Source organism: Ranitomeya imitator, chromosome 3 (genome assembly GCF_032444005.1).
Source record: "Ranitomeya imitator isolate aRanImi1 chromosome 3, aRanImi1.pri, whole genome shotgun sequence".
NCBI classification, from domain to species: Eukaryota; Metazoa; Chordata; class Amphibia; order Anura; family Dendrobatidae; genus Ranitomeya; species Ranitomeya imitator.
In genome coordinates, this window is record NC_091284.1 from 189,369,165 (window position 1) to 189,390,809 (window position 21,645).

Here is a 21,645-nt window from a genome sequence, read left to right on the forward strand (position 1 = left end):
GGCCTGCTGCTCTGCTAGATAAGTGCTTCTAGTTTGTTTTCTGTTTTTTCTGTCCAGCTTGCTATTAATTTTTGCTGGAAGCTCTGAGAAGCAAAGGGATGCACCGCCGTGCTGTTAGTTCGGCACGGTGGGTCTTTTTGCCCCTTTGCGTGGTTTTCGTTTTAGGGTTTTTTGTAGACTGCATAGTTCTCTTTGCTATCCTCGCTCTGTCTAGAATATCGGGCCTCACTTTGCTGAATCTATTTCATTCCTACGTTTGTCTTTTCATCTTGCTAACAGTCATTATATGTGGGGGGCTGCCTATTCCTTTGGGGTATTTCTCTGAGGTAAGTCAGGCTTGTATTTCTATCTTCAGGCTAGTCAGCTCCTCAGGCAGTGCCGAGTTGCATAGGTAGTTATAGGCGCAATCCACTGCTGCTTATAGTTGTGTGAGGATAGATCAGGTACTGCAGTCTACAGAGATTCCACGTCTCAGAGCTCGTCCTATTGTTTTTGGTTATTGCCAGATCTCTGTATGTGCGCTGATTACTGCACGCTGTGTTGCCTGATTGCCAGCCATAACAGTACAAGGAGCCACACCAATGATTCCCAATAGAGGGAAAAAAGAAATCCTGACATCATTTTTTTTTCTTAGCTCTGTCTTCAGTCTTTTTTTTCCCCTAGACATTAGAGTGCTTCAGGACACAGCTGTGGACATGGATATTCAGGCTCTGTGCTCCTCAATGGATAATCTCGTTGTAAATGTACAAAAGATTCAAGATACTATTGATCAGAAATCGATGCTAGAACCAAGAATTCCGATTCCTGATTTGTTTTTTGGTGACAGAACTAAGTTCCTGAGCTTCAGAAATAATTGTAAGCTATTTTTGGCCTTGAAACCTCATTCTTCTGGTAATCCTATTCAACAGGTTTTGATTATTATTTCTTTTTTGCGCGGCGACCCACAGGACTGGGCGTTTTCTCTTGCACCAGGAGATTCTGCATTGAGTAATGTTGATGCATTTTTCCAGGCGCTGGGATTGCTTTACGATGAGCCTAATTCAGTGGATCAGGCTGAGAAAAATCTGCTGGCTTTATGCCAGGGTCAGGATGATATAGAAGTATATTGTCAGAAATTTAGGAAGTGGTCAGTACTCACTCTGTGGAATGAATCTGCACTAGCGGCTTTGTTCAGAAAGGGTCTCTCTGAAGCTCTTAAGGATGTAATGGTGGGATTTCCTATGCCTGCTGGTTTGAATGAGTCTATGTCCTTGGCCATTCAGATCGGTCGTCGCTTGCACGAGCGTAAATCTGTGCACCATCTGGCGGTATTGTCTGAGAGTAAACCTGAGCCTATGCAGTGCGACAGGACTATGACTAAAGTAGAACGGCAAGAACACAGACGTCTGAACAGACTGTGTTTCTATTGTGGTGATTCTACTCATGCTATTTCTAATTGTCCTAAATGCACTAGGCGGTTCGATAGCTCTGCCGTTATTGGTACTGTACAGTCCAAATTCCTTTTGTCCATTACCTTAATGTGCTCTTTGTCATCGTATTCTGTCATGGCGTTTGTGGATTCAGGCGCTGCCCTGAATCTGATGGATTTGGATTATGCTAAACGTTGTGGATTTTTCTTGGAGCCTTTGCGGTGTCCTATTCCGTTGAGAGGAATTGATGCTACACCTTTGGCCAAGAATAAGCCTCAGTACTGGGCCCAGCTGACCATGTGCATTGCTCCTGCACATCAGGAAGTTATTCGCTTTCTGGTACTGCATAATTTGCATGATGTGGTCGTGTTGGGGTTGCCATGGCTACAAACCCATAATCCAGTATTGGATTGGAACTCTATGTCGGTAACCAGCTGGGGTTGTCAGGGAGTACATGGTGATGTTCCATTTTTGTCTATTTCGTCATCCATTCCTTCTGACATCCCAGAATTCTTGTCGGACTCTCAGGATGTATTTGAAGAGTCCAAGTCTGATGCCCTACCTCCGCATAGGAATTGTGATTGTGCTATCGATTTGATTCCTGGTAGTAAATTCCCTAAGGGTCGTTTATTTAATTTGTCCGTACCTGAACACACCGCTATGCGCAGTTATGTGAAGGAGTCCCTGGAGAAGGGACATATTCGCCCATCGTCGTCACCATTAGGAGCAGGGTTCTTTTTTGTAGCCAAGAAGGATGGTTCGCTAAGACCGTGTATTGATTACCGCCTTCTTAATAAGATCACTGTTAAGTTTCAGTATCCCTTGCCATTGATTTCTGACTTGTTTGCTCGGATTAAGGGGGCTAGTTGGTTTACTAAGATTGATCTTCGTGGTGCGTATAATCTGGTGAGAATCAGGCAGGGAGATGAATGGAAAACGGCATTTAATACGCCCGAGGGTCATTTTGAGTATCTGGTGATGCCGTTCGGACTTGCCAATGCTCCATCTGTTTTTCAGTCTTTTATGCATGACATTTTCCGTGAGTATCTGGATAAATTCTTGATTGTTTACTTGGATGACATTTTGATCTTCTCAGATGATTGGGAGTCTCATGTGAAGCAAGTCAGAATGGTTTTCCAGGTACTGCGTGCTAATTCCTTGTTCGTGAAGGGATCAAAGTGTCTCTTCGGTGTGCAGAAAGTTTCATTTTTGGGGTTCATCTTTTCCCCTTCTACTATCGAGATGGATCCGGTTAAGGTTCAGGCCATCCAGGATTGGACTCAGCCGACATCTCTAAAAAGTCTGCAGAAATTCCTGGGCTTTGCTAATTTTTATCGTCGCTTCATCTGTAATTTTTCTAGCATTGCCAGACCATTGACCGATTTGACCAAGAAGGGTGCTGATTTGGTTAATTGGTCTTCTGCTGCCGTGGAAGCTTTTCAGGAGTTGAAGCGTCGTTTTTGCGGTGCCCCTGTGTTGTGTCAACCTGATGTTTCTCTTCCGTTCCAGGTCGAGGTTGATGCTTCTGAGATTGGTGCAGGGGCGGTTTTGTCACAGAGAGGTTCTGATTGCTCAGTGTTCAAACCATGTGCTTTCTTTTCCAGGAAATTTTCTGCTGCTGAGCGTAATTATGATGTGGGCAACCGAGAGTTGCTGGCCATGAAGTGGGCATTCGAGGAGTGGCGTCATTGGCTTGAGGGTGCTAAGCATCGCGTGGTGGTTTTGACTGATCATAAGAACCTTACTTATCTTGAGTCTGCCAAGCGCTTGAATCCTAGACAGGCCCGTTGGTCGTTATTTTTTGCTCGTTTTGATTTTGTGATTTCATACCTTCCGGGCTCTAAAAATGTGAAGGCGGATGCTCTGTCTAGGAGTTTTGTGCCCGACTCTCCGGGGTTATCTGAGCCGGCGAGTATCCTCAAGGAAGGAGTCATTGTGTCTGCCATCTCCCCTGATTTGCGGAGAGTGTTGCAGAAATTTCAGGCTAATAAACCTGATCGTTGTCCGGCCGAGAAACTGTTCGTCCCTGATAGGTGGACTAGTAAAGTTATCTCTGAACTTCATTGTTCGGTGCTGGCCGGTCATCCAGGAATCTTTGGTACCAGGGAGTTGGTTGCTAGATCCTTCTGGTGGCCATCTCAGTCGCGGGATGTGCGTGCTTTTGTGCAGTCCTGTGGAATTTGTGCTAGGGCTAAGCCCTGCTGTTCACGTGCCAGTGGGTTGCTTTTGCCCTTGCCGGTCCCGAAGAGGCCTTGGACACATATTTCGATGGATTTCATTTCTGACCTTCCCGTTTCTCAAAAAATGTCGGTCATTTGGGTGGTCTGTGATCGCTTTTCTAAAATGGTCCATCTGGTGCCCTTGGTTAAATTGCCTTCCTCCTCTGATTTGGTGCCTTTGTTCTTCCAGCATGTGGTTCGTTTACATGGCATTCCTGAGAATATTGTTTCTGACAGAGGTTCCCAGTTTGTCTCGAGGTTCTGGCGAGCCTTTTGTGGTAGGATGGGCATTGACCTATCTTTCTCCTCGGCCTTCCATCCTCAGACTAATGGCCAGACCGAACGAACCAATCAGACCTTGGAAACATATCTGAGATGTTTTGTTTCCGCTGACCAGGATGATTGGGTGTCATTTTTGCCGTTGGCTGAGTTCGCCCTTAATAATCGGGCCAGCTCGGCTACCTTGGTCTCTCCATTTTTCTGCAATTCTGGGTTCCATCCTCGTTTCTCTTCAGGACAGGTTGAGTCTTCGGACTGTCCTGGTGTGGATTCTGTGGTGGACAGGTTGCAGCAGATCTGGACTCAGGTAGTGGACAATTTGACCTTGTCCCAGGAGAAGGCTCAGCTTTTCGCTAATCGCAGACGCCGTGTGGGACCCCGACTTCGTGTTGGGGATCTGGTTTGGTTATCTTCTCGTCATATTCCTATGAAGGTTTCCTCTCCTAAATTTAAACCTCGTTTTATTGGTCCGTATAGGATTTCTGAGATTCTCAATCCGGTGTCTTTTCGTCTGATCCTCCCAGACTCCTTTTCCATACATAATGTATTCCATAGGTCGTTGTTGAGGAGATACGTGGCACCTATGGTTCCATCTGTGGAGCCTCCTGCCCCTGTTTTGGTGGAGGGGGAATTGGAGTATATTGTGGAGAAGATTTTGGATTCTCGTGTCTCTAGACGGAAACTCCAGTATCTGGTCAAATGGAAGGGTTATGCTCAGGAAGATAATTCCTGGGTTTTTGCCTCTGATGTCCATGCCCCAGATCTTGTTCGTGCCTTTCATGTGGCTCATCCTGGTCGGCCTGGGGGTTCTGGTGAGGGTTCGGTGACCCCTCCTCAAGGGGGGGGGTACTGTTGTGAATTCTGTGGCTGAGTTCACTTCTGTGGTCACAAGTGGTATTGCAGTCTCTGGGCTTCCTCCCTCAGGTGTTTTGGTGAGCTCGTTGGCTGCCTTGCTATTTAGCTCCACCTGAGTCTGTCTTCCTTGCTCCTTGTCAATGTTCCAGTGTTGGATCTGAGCTACTGCATCTTTCCTTGGGCCTGCTGCTCTGCTAGATAAGTGCTTCTAGTTTGTTTTCTGTTTTTTCTGTCCAGCTTGCTATTAATTTTTGCTGGAAGCTCTGAGAAGCAAAGGGGTGCACCGCCGTGCTGTTAGTTCGGCACGGTGGGTCTTTTTGCCCCTTTGCGTGGTTTTCGTTTTAGGGTTTTTTGTAGACTGCATAGTTCTCTTTGCTATCCTCGCTCTGTCTAGAATATCGGGCCTCACTTTGCTGAATCTATTTCATTCCTACGTTTGTCTTTTCATCTTGCTAACAGTCATTATATGTGGGGGGCTGCCTATTCCTTTGGGGTATTTCTCTGAGGTAAGTCAGGCTTGTATTTCTATCTTCAGGCTAGTCAGCTCCTCAGGCAGTGCCGAGTTGCATAGGTAGTTATAGGCGCAATCCACTGCTGCTTATAGTTGTGTGAGGATAGATCAGGTACTGCAGTCTACAGAGATTCCACGTCTCAGAGCTCGTCCTATTGTTTTTGGTTATTGCCAGATCTCTGTATGTGCGCTGATTACTGCACGCTGTGTTGCCTGATTGCCAGCCATAACACATGGGTGCACGTATTCATGTATATGCTTTTTTCATGACCCCATGTTCTCATGCATATACAGTACCTGTGTATATTAGTCCACTTTGTATGGACCTTTATTGATTTCTTAGCTCTATTGTTTTATTTACGTGGGCATATGGGGTATGGATCCCTGTAACAATCCCCTGGTCACTTCTATGCATACCTTCTGCTGTTTACTGAAATAGAGGACATCACCTGCATATATATTTATGAATGGAGGGATCATATCCTTGTATTTGTACTCTTGCTTATTGTGTTCTTCTACATACAGTGGGGCAAAAAAGTATTTAGTCAGTCAGCAATAGTGCAAGTTCCACCACTTAAAAAGATAAGAGGCGTCTGTAATTTACATCATAGGTAGACCTCAACTATGGGAGACAAACTGATAAAAAAAAATCCAGAAAATCACATTGTCTGTTTTTTTAACATTTTATTTGCATTTTATGGTGGAAAATAAGTATTTGGTCAGAAACAAACAATCAAGATTTCTGGCTCTCATAGACCTGTAACTTCTTCTTTAAGAGTCTCCTCTTTCCTCCACTCATTACCTGTAGTAATGGCACCTGTTTAAACTTGTTATCAGTATAAAAAGACACCTGTGCACACCCTCAAACAGTCTGACTCCAAACTCCACTATGGTGAAGACCAAAGAGCTGTCAAAGGACACCAGAAACAAAATTGTAGCCCTGCACCAGGCTGGGAAGACTGAATCTGCCATAGCCAACCAGCTTGGAGTGAAGAAATCAACAGTGGGAGCAATAATTAGAAAATGGAAGACATACAAGACCACTGATAATCTCCCTCGATCTGGGGCTCCACGCAAAATCCCACCCCGTGGGGTCAGAATGATCACAAGAACGGTGAGCAAAAATCCCAGAACCACGCGGGGGGACCTAGTGAATGAACTGCAGAGAGCTGGGACCAATGTAACAAGGCCTACCATAAGTAACACACTACGCCACCATGGACTCAGATCCTGCAGTGCCAGACGTGTCCCACTGCTTAAGCCAGTACATGTCTGGGCCCGTCTGAAGTTTGCTAGAGAGCATTTGGATGATCCAGAGGAGTTTGGGGAGAATGTCCTATGGTCTGATGAAACCAAACTGGAACTGTTTGGTAGAAACACAACTTGTCGTGTTTGGAGGAAAAAGAATACTGAGTTACATCCATCAAACACCATACCTCCTGTAAAGCATGGTGGTGGAAACATCATGCTTTGGGGCTGTTTCTCTGCAAAGGGGCCAGGACGACTGATCCGGGTACATGAAAGAATGAATGGGGCCATGTATCGTGAGATTTTGAGTGCAAACCTCCTTCCATCAGCAAGGGCATTGAAGATGAAACGTGGCTGGGTCTTTCAACATGACAATGATCCAAAGCACACCGCCAGGGCAACGAAGGAGTGGCTTCGTAAGAAGCATTTCAAGGTCCTGGAGTGGCCTAGCCAGTCTCCAGATCTCAACCCTATAGAAAACCTTTGGAGGGAGTTGAAAGTCCGTGTTGCCAAGCGAAAAGCCAAAAACATCACTGCTCTAGAGGAGATCTGCATGGAGGAATGGGCCAACATACCAACAACAGTGTGTGGCAACCTTGTGAAGACTTACAGAAAACGTTTGACCTCTGTCATTGCCAACAAAGGATATATTACAAAGTATTGAGATGAAATTTTGTTTCTGACCAAATACTTATTTTCCACCATAATATGCAAATAAAATGTTTAAAAAAACAGACAATGTGATTTTCTGGATTTTTTTTTCTCAGTTTGTCTCCCATAGTTGAGGTCTACCTATGATGTAAATTACAGACGCCTCTCATCTTTTTAAGTGGTGGAACTTGCACTATTGCTGACTGACTAAATACTTTTTTGCCCCACTGTATTTGCTCGGATCTGTATACCTTCCTGTCCCCATCCCCGCACTTAGCTCCCTCCACCAGCCTTGTCGATGCGGGTCTTGCTGGCTCAAACCTGCCACTCTCAGGACGCATGTCAGGGGCAGGGCCTGGATCACATGACCGGACTCGCGCTGAAGTGACTCGGTGGGCGGGGCTTTCACAGGACCTGTGTAGACCCCTATGTGAACATCATAACTGGGACCTTTTGATAAGATAAGAACCTTTCTCTACCCCCTCTCTCCCCTCCCTCCACTCAGTAATGGTTAAGGGTCTAGCAGAGGGTTTTTTAGCATGATTCATTAAGGATCTGGTATGTATGTGCACTCTGATTGGTGTTTGGTTGTGTTAAATGGTTGGTCTGACTAGTGTGGTAGGACTCCAGAAGATGGCTAATTGCCAAAACATGCGTTGGGTCTTATGGTGTGTGCTATATACTACACTACAGGTATTACTGCATGTGTAAAATATTTGGTACATTGTCAATGTGGAATGAGTCTAGTGTTGTACATAAAGTGTGGCTTTGTTAAAGTGGCAAGCAATGCTTGGCCATGCAGGGCCTTTGGTTGATAACCATAGGTATTTAATCGCTTAGTCGTACAGTGAAGGAAATAATTATTTGATCCCTTGCTGATTTTGTAAGTTTGCCCTCTGACAAAGACATGAAGAGTCTATTATTTAAGGGTAGGTGAATTTTAGCATTGAGAGAGACAAAATATCATAAACCTGCCCTTAAAATTATAGACTGCTCATGTCTTCGTCAGTAGGCAAACTTACAAAATCAGCATGGGATCAAATAATTTTTTACTTCACTCTATGTATATCCTCCCCACATGTGTCTATCTAATTTTCCTATTCCAACCTAAGATTCAATAAAGACTGAGCTCCGTGTGTGGAGATTCTTAGCATTTAGGCGCCACCTTGTGGATTCCCACTTTTTAATGTGCTTAGTCTATGTATGTGTAGTTCTTTATATATTTTATAAAAATTTATGTTTGTACATGTTGATTTTACTTGTACATTTTTTTCATTATACAATGGCAATTTATATATGAAAAAAAGAAATAGCAGCACTCCAATTAAAAAAAATGAGTGTGTTTATTCGCCCAACATGGCTATTTGATATCATGGTGTGAATCACACTGAACATGAACTAAAGAAAGCTAAGGAGAGACTTGTCTCAGGAGATTAGAGAGAAAATTATAAGCAATAGACCCAATAATTAAGTGATCGTGATCCTGGAGCTCTGTGCTCCCTAGCTGGTGCTGTGTCAGGATAAAAAACCTGATCCTGCACCAATCAAAAAACACACAGCTCTAAAAACCCAGTCATTAAATCGCTGCTTCAAATCTCTGATAACACTGCCTCCACTCTTTACTGCTTTGATGAATATGACAGTAGCAGTTAAATCTAAGCTGACCATGGATAAAACCAGGATAAAATCTTCAATACTTTATTTCAGTTTGTTAAAATATATCCATGATGGCAGTAGATAAATTTCACTCTAACGGGTTTTGCGTGTTACCACCTTCGACTTAGTGCGGTAATGCCAGAAACACATCAGAGTGAATTTTATCCAATACCATTATGGACTTTTTTTTACATAATGGAATACAGTATTCATGGTCATGCCAATCAGAATTTCTTCTGTTGCAAAGAGGTCATGCAATATAGTTCAGAACATAGCATCATCTATGCTCTGATAAAGACAGTCTGCAGCTGTTGTATACTTCTATAGTTTCATGATGAAAGAAACAGTAACTGTGCTCTCTCCATTTGTTCTTATATTACGTGTTTGATTTCCATTTTTTTTTTAAATAATTCTATCTGCCACCTCTAGTCATGTTGTTACTCTCTCTTCATTATATATTAGAACCTGCTCTTACTCTTGTTCCAGGAAACAGGGATTTCAGGAATTGGTATATTTTTGCAAATTATTTCTTTTACTTATGTCAAATCTGTATCCACCTACAAAAAGAGGCACCACACTGATAATAAAAACCACTTTATTTATATATAAAAAAGACCAAGAATGGCCATAAAATAGCCTAAATAGGCAGCAGGTGAGAGATAACAGACACAAGAAAAAAAGGTAGATAACTGGCACAAGTTACAAAAAGTTATCCATACATATGCACACTGGTGTGTCCAAATAACTCACATTACAAAAACAGGGGGGCGCATGGTGAGCTTTTAACAGCTACAGTTAGGGCCAGAAATATTTGGACAGTGACACAAGTTTTGTTATTTTAGCTGTTTACAAAAACATGTTCAGAAATACAATTATATATATAATATGGGCTGAAAGTGCACACTCCCAGCTGCAATATGATAGTTTCCACATCCAAATCGGAGAAAGGGTTTAGGAATCATAGCTCTGTAATGCATAGCGTCCTCTTTTTCAAGGGACCAAAAGTAATTGGACAATGGACTCTAAGGGCTGCAATTAACTCTGAAGGCGTCTCCCTCGTTAACCTGTAATCAATGAAGTAGTTAAAAGGTCAGGGGTGGATTCCAGGTGTGTGGTTTTGCATTTGGAAGCTGTTGCTGTGAGCAGACAACATGCGGTCAAAGGAACTCTCAATTGAGGTGAAGCAGAACATCCTGAGGCTGAAAAAAAAGAAAAAATCCATCAGAGAGATAGCAGACATGCTTGGAGTAGCAAAATCAACAGTTGGGTACATTCTGAGAAAAAAGGAATTGACTGGTGAGCTTGGGAACTCAAAAAGGCCTGGGCGTCCACGGATGACAACAGTGGTGGATGATCGCCGCATACTTAATTTGGTGAAGAAGAACCCGTTCACAACATCAACTGAAGTCCAGAACACTCTCAGTGAAGTAGGTGTATCTGTCTCTAAGTCAACAGTAAAGAGAAGACTCCATGACAGTAAATACAAAGGGTTCACCATTCATCAATACCAAAAATAGACAGGCCAGAGTTAAATTTGCAGAAAAACACCTCAAGAAGCCAGCTCAGTTCTGGAAAAGTATTCTATGGACAGATGAGACAAAGATCAACCTGTACCAGAATGATGGGAAGAAAAAAGTTTGGAGAAGAAAGGGAACGGCACATGATCCAAGGCACACCACATCCTCTGTAAAACATGGTGGAGGCAACGTGATGGCATGGGCATGCATGGCTTTCAATGGCACTGGGTCACTTGTGTTTATTGATGACATAAGAGCAGACAAGAGTAGCCGGATGAATTCTGAAGTGTACCGGGATATACTTTCAGCCCAGATTCAGCCAAATGCTGCAAAGTTGATTGGACGGCGCTTCATAGTACAGATGGACAATGACCCCAAGCATACATCCAAAGCTACCCAGGAGTTCATGAGTGCCAAAAAGTGGAACATTCTGCAATGGCCAAGTCAATCTCCAGATCTAAACCCAATTGAGCATGCATTTCACTTGCTCAAATCCAGACTTAAGACGGAAAGACCCACAAACAAGCAAGACCTGAAGGCTGCGGCTGTAAAGGCCTGGCAAAGCATTAAGAAGGAGGAAACCCAGCGTTTGGTGATGTCCATGGGTTCCAGACTTAAGGCAGTGATTGCCTCCAAAGGATTTGCAACAAAATATTGAAAATAAAAATATTTTGTTTGGGTTATGTTTATTTGTCCAATTACTTTTGACCTCCTAAAATGTGGAGTGTTTGTAAAGAAATGTGTACAATTCCTACATTTTCTATCAGATATTTTTGTTCAACCCTTCAAATTAAACGTTACAATCTGCACTTGAATTCTGTTGTAGAGGTTTCATTTCAAATCCAATGTGGTGGCATGCAGAGCCCAACTCGCGAAAATTGTGTCACTGTCCAAATATTTCTGGCCCTAACTGTATATATATAGTATGATACATTAGCAGGAAATGGTTACAGAAACATTATACTTAGAAATAGGCATGTAATCTAATTATCATAGGCCAATGTGCTATGTATAAACACATGCAGATTATCCAGAAACCACCACCTGCTATCAAAATGTTACTTTGCCCACTAACACATATTTACAGAGTAATGGAGAAAGAGCCAGGAGTCCACCACACCCGACGCGCGTTTCGCAATGAAATGCTTCGTCCAGGGGTGGTGAGACGTTGGGGAGGTACCTTTTTATAAAGCAGAGTGGCCACACATAACATCAAACAGCTGTGGATAAAATCGCAAGCGCCGGAAAAAACGGAAATGACATCGACGTGTTGCCATAGTAATAGTGTACAGAAAACATACCAGTCAACGTAAGACCGCATAAAAAGTGATCGCCTAGAATGAAATATACATTTAAGGTGCATACCGGAGTGCAGTGTGCCGTGCAGATAAAGAATTGCAGAAGCCGTGATGCTGCGAGCGCATCCGAAGGGATTTTTTTCCGGGTGATTTTATCCACAGCTGTTTGATGTTATGTGTGGCCACCCTGCTTTATAAAAAGGTACCTCCCCAACGTCTCACCACCCCTGGACGAAGCATTTCATTGCGAAACACGCGTCGGGTGTGGTGGACTCCTGGCTCTTTCTCCATTACTCGGTAAATATGTGTTAGTGGGCAAAGTAACATTTTGATAGCAGGGGGTGGTTTCTGGATAATCTGCATGTGTTTATACATGGCACATTGGCCTTTGATAATTAGATTACATGCCTATTTCTAAGTATAATGTTTCTGTAACCATTTCCTGCTAATGTATCATACTATATACAGTGGGGCAAAAAAGTATTTAGTCAGTCAGCAATAGTGCAAGTTCCACCACTTAAAAAGATGAGAGGCGTCTGTAATTTACATCATAGGTAGACCTCAACTGTGGGAGACAAACTGAGAAAAAAAAATCCAGAAAATAACATTGTCTGTTTTTTTAACAATTTATTTGCATATTATGGTGGAAAATAAGTATTTGGTCAGAAACAAAATTTCATCTCAATACTTTGTAATATATCCTTTGTTGGCAATGACAGAGGTCAAACATTTTCTGTAAGTCTTCACAAGGTTGCCACACACTGTTGTTGGTATGTTGGCCCATTCCTCCATGCAGATCTCCTCTAGAGCAGTGATGTTTTTGGCTTTTCGCTTGGCAACACGGACTTTCAACTCCCTCCAAAGGTTTTCTATAGGGTTGAGATCTGGAGACTGGCTAGGCCACTCCAGGACCTTGAAATGCTTCTTACGAAGCCACTCCTTCGTTGCTCTGGCGGTGTGCTTTGGATCATTGTCATGTTGAAAGACCCAGCCACGTTTCATCTTCAATGCCCTTGCTGATGGAAGGAGGTTTGCACTCAAAATCTCACGATACATGGCCCCATTCATTCTTTCATGTACCCGGATCAGTCATCCTGGCCCCTTTGCAGAGCAACAGCCCCAAAGCATGATGTTTCCACCACCATGCTTTACAGTAGGTATGGTGTTTGATGGATGCAACTCAGTATTCTTTTTCCTCCAAACATGACAAGTTGTGTTTCTACCAAACAGTTCCAGTTTGGTTTCATCAGACCATAGGACATTCTCCCAAAACTCCTCTGGATCATCCAAATGCTCTCTAGCAAACTTCAGACGGGCCCGGACATGTACTGGCTTAAGCAGTGGGACACGTCTGGCACTGCAGGATCTGAGTCCATGGTGGAGTAGTGTGTTACTTATGGTAGGCCTTGTTACATTGGTCCCAGCTCTCTGCAGTTCATTCACTAGGTCCCCCTGCGTGGTTCTGGGATTTTTGCTCACCGTTCTTGTGATCATTCTGACCCCACGGGGTGGGATTTTGCGTGGAGCCCCAGATCGAGGGAGATTATCAGTGGTCTTGTATGTCTTCCATTTTCTAATTATTGCTCCCACTGTTGATTTCTTCACTCCAAGCTGGTTGGCTATTGCAGATTCAGTCTTCCCAGCCTGGTGCAGGGCTACAATTTTGTTTCTGGTGTCCAGTGACAGCTCTTTGGTCTTCACCATAGTGGAGTTTGGAGTCAGACTGTTTGAGGGTGTGCACAGGTGTCTTTTTATTCTGATAACAAGTTTAAACAGGTGCCATTACTACAGGTAATGAGTGGAGGAAAGAGGAGACTCTTAAAGAAGAAGTTACAGGTCTGTGAGAGCCAGAAATCTTGATTGTTTGTTTCTGACCAAATACTTATTTTCCACCATAATATGCAAATAAATTGTTAAAAAAACAGACAATGTGATTTTCTGGATTTTTTTTTCTCAGTTTGTCTCCCATACTTGAGGTCTACCTATGATGTAAATTACAGACGCCTCTCATCTTTTTAAGTGGTGGAACTTGCACTATTGCTGACTGACTAAATACTTTTTTGCCCCACTGTATATAGCTGTTAAAAGCTCACCATGCGCCCCCCTGTTTTTGTAATGTGAGGTATTTGGACACACCAGTGTGCATATGTATGGATAACTTTTTGTAACTTGTGCAGGTTGTCTACCTTTTTTTCTTGTGTCTGTTATCTCTCACCTGCTGCCTATTTAGGCTATTTTATGGCCATTCTTGGTCTTTTTTTGATATTAATAAAGTGGTTTTTATTATCAATGTGTGCTGCCTCTTTTTGTAGGTGGATATCTGTTGTGTGGCTAACCACCGTAGGGTACATTATAGGTGTTATGTCAAATCTGGCAAACTATTTATTTGAGAACAGATAATGAGGTATTTTGGTTCGTTAAAAAAGATATCTGATTTAGAAAGAAAGATTAAAGATTAATATTTAACTATGCTACTTCAACACATATTCTACATCCTCTGGTAAAGATCATCTGAGTTGATTAACGATTAATATACTGATTTCTATTTCCTTTCCCAGCCAAAGGGTTCATGCACAAGACCATATTATAGTTCAGTACAACCTCTCAGGTTATACAGATGTAATGTGTCTTTACTGTTCCTACACGTATCTTCATGCTGAGGCATACAGAGGTTTTTTCTGTTGGACTCCCAGTGCACACGGTTCTGCATGATGCCAAGGCAATGTAGTAAAAGTAGCTAGCAAACTGTTATGTCTCCCACTATTAGAAGACACTATTACTCCATTTCCCAGTGGTAAAGGCGCAGACAGTTTCTTCATACTCAATTACACAACAGTGCCAATAATAACATTGTTTTGTTGGATGGCTGTTTTAACTACGATACGATACGATACACTTTATTGATCCCGTGGGAAATTATGGTATCACAGCAGCACAACTTAAATCAAATCATAAAAATCATAAAAGAATTACATAGTTGACATGGCAGTGGAGTTGACAGAAGAACATTATACATTATACATTAGAATAGGACATACACAACAAGTGAACTGAAATGTAGAGAAATAAGTAGACATTCACCTTGGTGGTTTAACCCTAATGTTATTGTTGTACATTCCCATGGCAGTTGGCACAAACGATTTCCTATATTTTTCCTTCTTACACCTCAGAAGTATAAGCCGGTTACTGAAGGTGCTCTTCTGTCTCATGAATAGCTCATATAGTGGATGTGCATTATTGTTCATAATTGCCATACACTTTCTCAGAGTTCTTTTCTCCACTACCTCCCCAAAAGAGTCCAGATGGCAGCCCACAGCAGAACTTGCCTTCTTAATAATCTTATTCAGCTTATTAGCATCAGAGGCCCGCACACTACTACCCCAGCATATGATTGCAAAAAAGATGGCACTTGCCACCACAGACTGGTAGAACATTTCTAACATTTTGCTGCACACATTAACCCCTTCAAGACCCAGCCTATTTTGACCTTAAAGACCTTGCCGTTTTTTGCAATTCTGACCAGTGTCCCTTTATGAGGTAATAACTCAGGAACGCTTCAACGGATCCTAGCGGTTCTGAGATTGTTTTTTCGTGACATATTGGGCTTCATGTTAGTGGTAAATTTAGGTCAATAAATTCTGCATTTATTTGTGATAAACACGGAAATTTGGCGAAAATTTTGAAAATTTCGCAATTTTCACATTTTGAATTTTTATTCTGTTAAACCAGAGAGATATGTGACACAAAATAGTTAATAAATAACATTTCCCACATGTTTACTTTACATCAGCACAATTTTGGAAACAAAATTTTTTTTTGTTAGGAAGTTATAAGGGTTAAAATTCGACCAGCGATTTGTCATTTTTACAACGAAATTTACAAAACCATTTTTTTTAGGGACCACCTCACATTTGAAGTCAGTTTGAGGGGTCTATTTGGCTGAAAATACCCAAAAGTGACACCATTCTAAAAACTGCACCCCTCAAGGTACTCAAAACCACATTCAAGAAGTTTATTAACCCTTCAGGTGCTTCACAGCAGCAGAAGCAACATGGAAGGAAAAAATGAACATTTAACTTTTTAGTCACAAAAATTATCTTTTAGCAACAATTTTTTTATTTTCCCAATGGTAAAAGGAGAAACTGAACCACGAAAGTTGTTGTCCAATTTGTCCTGAGTACGCTGATACCTCATATGTGGGGGTAAACCACTGTTTTGGCGCACGGCAGGGCTTGGAAGGGAAGGAGCGCCATTTGACTTTTTGAATCAAAAATTGGCTCCACTCTTTAGCGGACACCATGTCACGTTTGGAGAGCCCCCGTGTGCCTAAAAATTGGAGCTCCCCCACAAGTGACCCCATTTTGGAAACTAGACGCCCCAAGGAACTTATCTAGATGCATAGTGAGCACTTTGAACCCCCAGGTGCTTCACAAATTGATCCGTAAAAATGAAAAAGTACTTTTTTTTCACAAAAAAATTCTTTTAGCCTCAATTTTTTCATTTTCACATGGGCAACAGGATAAAATGGATCCTAAAATGTGTTGGGCAATTTCTCCTGAGTACACCAATACCTCACATGTGGAGGTAAACCACTGTTTGGGCACATGGTAAGGCTCGGAAGGGAAGGAGCGCCATTTGACTTTTTGAATGAAAAATTATTTCCATCGTTAGCGGACACCATGTCGCGTTTGGATAGCTCCTGTGTGCCTAAACATTGGCGCTCCCCCACAAGTGACCCCATTTTGGAAACTAGACCCCCCAAGGAACTAATTTAGATGCCTAGTGAGCACTTTAAACCCTCAGGTGCTTCACAAATTGATCTGTAAAAATGAAAAAGTAATTTTTTTTCACAAAAAAATTATTTTCGCCTCAATTTTTTCATTTTCACATGGGCAGTAGGATAAAATGGATCATAAAATTTGTTGGGCAATTTCTCCCGAGTACGCCGATACCTCATATGTGGGGGTAAACCACTGTTTGGGCACTCGGCAGGGCTCGGAAGAGAAGGCGCGCCATTTGACTTTTTGAATGGAAAATTAGCTCCAATTGTTAGCGGACACCATGTCGTGTTTGGAGAGCCCCTGTGTGCCTAAACATTGGAGCTCCCGCACAAGTGACCCCATTTTGGAAACTAGACCCCCCAGGGAACTTATCTAGATGCATATTGAGCACTTTAAACCCCCAGGTGCTTCACAGAAGTTTATAACGCAGAGCCATGAAAATAAAAAATAATTTTTCTTTCCTCAAAAATGATTTTTTAGCCTGGAATTTCCTATTTTGCCAAGGATAATAGGAGAAATTGGACCCCAAATATTGTTGTCCAGTTTGTCCTGAGTACGCTGATACCCCATATGTGGGGGTAAACCACTGTTTGGGCGCACGGCAGGGCTCGGAAGGGATGGCACGCCATTTGGCTTTTTAAATGGAAAATTAGCTCCAATCATTAGCGGACACCATGTCACGTTTGGAGAGCCCCTGTGTGCCTAAACATTGGAGATCCCCCAGAAATGACACCATTTTAGAAACTAGACCCCCAAAGGAACTAATCTAGATGTGTGGTGAGGACTTTGAACCCCCAAGTGCTTCATAGAAGTTTATAACGCAGAGCCATGAAAATAAAAAAAAAAATTATTTTCTCAAAAATGATCTTTTAGCCTGCAATTTTTTATTTTCCCAAGGGTAACAGGAGAAATTTGACCCCAAAAGTTGTTGTCCAGTTTCTCCTGAGTACGCTGATACCCCATATGTGGGGGTAAATCACTGTTTGGGCACATGCCGGGGCTCGGAAGTGAAGTAGTGACGTTTTGAAATGCAGACTTTGATGGAATGCTCTGTGGGCGTCACGTTGCGTTTGCAGAGCCCCTGATGTGGCTTAACAGTAGAAACCCCCCACAAGTGACCCCATTTTGGAAACTAGACCCCCAAAGGAACTTATCTAGATGTGTGGTGAGCACTTTGAACCCCCAAGTGCTTCATAGAAGTTTATAATGCAGAGCCGTGAAAATAATAAATACGTTTTCTTTCCTCAAAAATAATTATTTAGCCCAGAATTTTTTAATTTTCCCAAGGGTAACAGGAGAAATTTGACCCCAATATTTGTTGTCCAGTTTCTCCTGAGTACGGTGATACCCCATATGTGGGGGTAAACTACTGTTTGGGCACATGCCGGGGCTTGGAATTGAAGTAGTGACGTTTTGAAATGCAGACTTTGATGGAATGCTCTGCGGGCGTCACGTTGCGTTTGCAGAGCCCCTGATGTGCCTAAACAGTAGAAACCCCCCACAAGTGACCCCATTTTGGAAACTAGACCCTGAAAGGAACTTATCTAGATGTGTGGTGAGCACTTTGAACCCCCAAGTGCTTCATAGAAGTTTATAATGCAGAGCCGTGAAAATAATAAATACGTTTTCTTTCCTCAAAAATAATTATTTAGCCCAGAATTTTTTATTTTCCCAAGGGTTACAGGAGAAATTGGACCCCAAAAGTTGTTGTCCAGTTTCTCCTGAGTATGCTGATACCCCATATGTGGGGGTAAACCACTGTTTGGGCACACGTCGGGGTTCAGAAGGGAAGTAGTGACTTTTGAAATGCAGACTTTGATGGAATGGTCTGCGGGTGTCACGTTGCGTTTGCAGAGCCCCTGGTGTGCCTAAACAGTAGAAACCCCCCACAAGTGACCCCATTTTAGAAACTAGACCCCCCAAGGAACTTATCTAGATATGTGGTGAGCACTTTGAACCCCCAAGTGCTTCACAGACGTTTACAACGCAGAGCCGTGAAAATAAAAAATCATTTTTCTTTCCTCAAAAATTATGTTTTAGCAAGCATTTTTTTAGATTCACAAGGGTAACAGGAGAAATTGGACCCCAGTAATTGTTGCGCAGTTTGTCCTGAGTATGCTGGTACCCCATATGTGGGGGTAAACCACTGTTTGGGCACACGTCAGGGCTCGGAAGTGAGGGAGCACCATTTGACTTTTTGAATACGAGATTGGCTGGAATCAATGGTGGCGCCATGTTGCGTTTGGAGACCCCTGATGTGCCTAAACAGTGGTAACCCCTCAATTCTAACTCCAACACTAACCCCAACACACCCCTAACCCTAATCCCAACTGTAGCCATAATCCTAATCACAACCCTAACCGCAACACACCCCTAACCACAACCCTAACCCCAACACACCCCTAACCCTAACCACAACCCTAATTCCAACCCTAACCCTAAGGCTATGTGCCCACGTTGCGGATTCGTGTGAGATATTTCCGCACCATTTTTGAAAAATCTGCGGGTAAAAGGCACTGTGTTTTACCTGCGGATTTTCCGCGGATTTCCAGTGTTTTTTGTGCGGATTTCACCTGCGGATTCCTATTGAGGAACAGGTGTAAAACGCTGCGGAATCCGCACAAAGAATTGACATGCTGCGGAAAATACAACGCAGCGTTCCCGCGCGGTATTTTCCGCACCATGGGCACAGCGGATTTGGTTTTTCATATGTTTACATGGTACTGTAAACCTGATGGAACACTGCTGCGAATCCGCAGCCAAATCCGCACCGTGTGCACATAGCCTAATTCTAAAGGTATGTGCACACGCTGCAGAAAACGCTGCGGATCCGCAGCAGTTTCCCATGAGTTTACATTTCAATGTAAACATATGGGAAACAAAAATCACTGTACACATGCTGCGGAAAAACTGCACGGAAACGCAGCGGTTTACATTCCGCAGCATGTCACTTCTTTGTGCGGATTCCGCAGCGGTTTTACAACTGCTCCAATAGAAAATTGCAATTGTAAAACCGCAGTGAAATGCGCAGAAAAAAACGCGGTAAATCCGCCATAAATCCGCAGCGGTTTAGCACTGCGGATTTATCAAATCCGCAGCGGAAAAATCCGCAGAGGACCAGAATACGTGTGCACATTCCTAACCCTACCCCTAACCCTACCCCTAACCCTACCCCTAACCCTACCCCTAACCCTAACCCTAACCCTAGCCCTAACCCTACCCCTACCCCTACCCCTAACCCTACCCCTAACCCTAACCCTAGCCCTACCCCTAACCCTACCCCTAACCCTAACCCTATTCTAACATTAGTGGAAAAAAAAAAATTTCTTTATTTTTTTATTGTCCCTACCTATGGGGGTGACAAAGGGGGGGGGTCATTTATTATTTTTTTAATTTTGATCACTGAGATATAATCTATCTCAGTGATCAAAATGCACTTTGGAACGAATCTGCCGGCCGGCAGATTCGGCGGGCGCACTGCGCATGCGCCCGCCATTTTGGAAGATGGCGGCGCCCGGGAGAAGACGGACGGGACCACGGCTGGATCGGTAAGTATGATAGGGTGGGGGGGGGGACCACGGGGGGGGGACCACGGGGGGGGGGATCGGAGCACGGGGGGGGGGGGAATCGGAGCGCGGGAGGGGTGGAACGGAGCACGGGGGGCGTGGAACGGAGCACGGGGGGGCTGGAACGGAGCACGGGGGGGTGGAACGGAGCACGGGGGGGGGGTGGATCGGAGTGCAGGGGGGGTGATTGGAGCACGGGGGGGTGATTGGAGCACGGGGGGAGTGGACACGAGCACGGGGGGGAGCGGAGCACTGGACGGAGGGGAGCCGGAGCAGTGTACCGGCCAGATCGGGGGGGTGGGGGGGCGATCGGAGGGGTGGGGTGGGGGCACACTAGTATTTCCAGCCATGGCCGATGATATTGCAGCATCGGCCATGGCTGGATTGTAATATTTCACCCGTTATAATGGGTGAAATATTACAAATCGCTCTGATTGGCAGTTTCACTTTCAACAGCCAATCAGAGCGATCGTAGCCACGAGGGGGTGAAGCCACCCCCCCTGGGCTAAACTACCACTCCCCCTGTCCCTGCAGATCGGGTGAAATGGGAGTTAACCCTTTCACCCGGCCTGCAGGGACGCGATCTTTCCATGACGCCGCATAGGCGTCATGGGTCGGATTGGCACCGACTTTCATGACGCCTACGTGGCGTCAAAGGTCGGGAAGGGGTTAAAAGACCTTAGTTTCCTTAGGAAATACAATCTGCTCATCCCCTTCTTGTAGACAAACTCTGAGTGGCATCTCCAGTCCAGTTTGCTATCCAAATGGACCCCCAAATATTTGTAACTCTCCACCGGCTCTACCTCCTGACCAGCAATAGTGATCGGTAAGCATTCCAACTTAATCCTGCTATGGAAATGTGTTTTACTGTCTAGTTATGACAGACATATAACTTTGCTCAACACATAATAAATGCGGTAATATGATAGTAAAAAGAAAGCAGACACAGGCAGACTTTAATGATTTTCTCGTATGCAATCATTGCAATAGATAAGACATTTTTCATCTGTCACTTAAAATTGTTTTACAATTATTTTTTTTAAATACTTTTGTTACAGATAACCTGTCCGGTGATTCAATCTACCCGGACCAACATGAAACAGAGAAGTGTGAATCAGAGGTCTGGCCCTGATTTACATATATCTATGTTTTACCATGAAACATTGTTGCATTTCAGTGAAAATACATAGTTGAATATCTGGATAAGGTGACACTGTACACACACAGGGAGAGACCTGTCAGTCATGGTGAGCTGGCGGGGGGCGTCCTGCAGGGACATGTCTTTTAGAACCTGTCACCTTGTTCCCAGCTATGCTTTCAACTATCAAATGCAGAAAAAAAGCAGCTTCAAGGATCCTCTAAAAACATGGCTTTATTGCAGTATATACAAAATCAACAGAAATAGCATGGATTTCACAACCCCTAGATCGGGAAAGTTGGTCTAGCAGATGCGTTTTCATATTGTAATGACCATTTTATTGGCAATATATGCTCTTTACTGTTAAAGACTCATGATATATGTTATATCAGGACAAGAAACTTATGACTGTTCTAGCTAATCCGGTCAGATTTTCTGCTAAAAAAGCTCCTACCCTAGGAAACATTTTTTCACCAAGTTTTTATTTAAATTATGACAATAAATTTAAAAACAACTG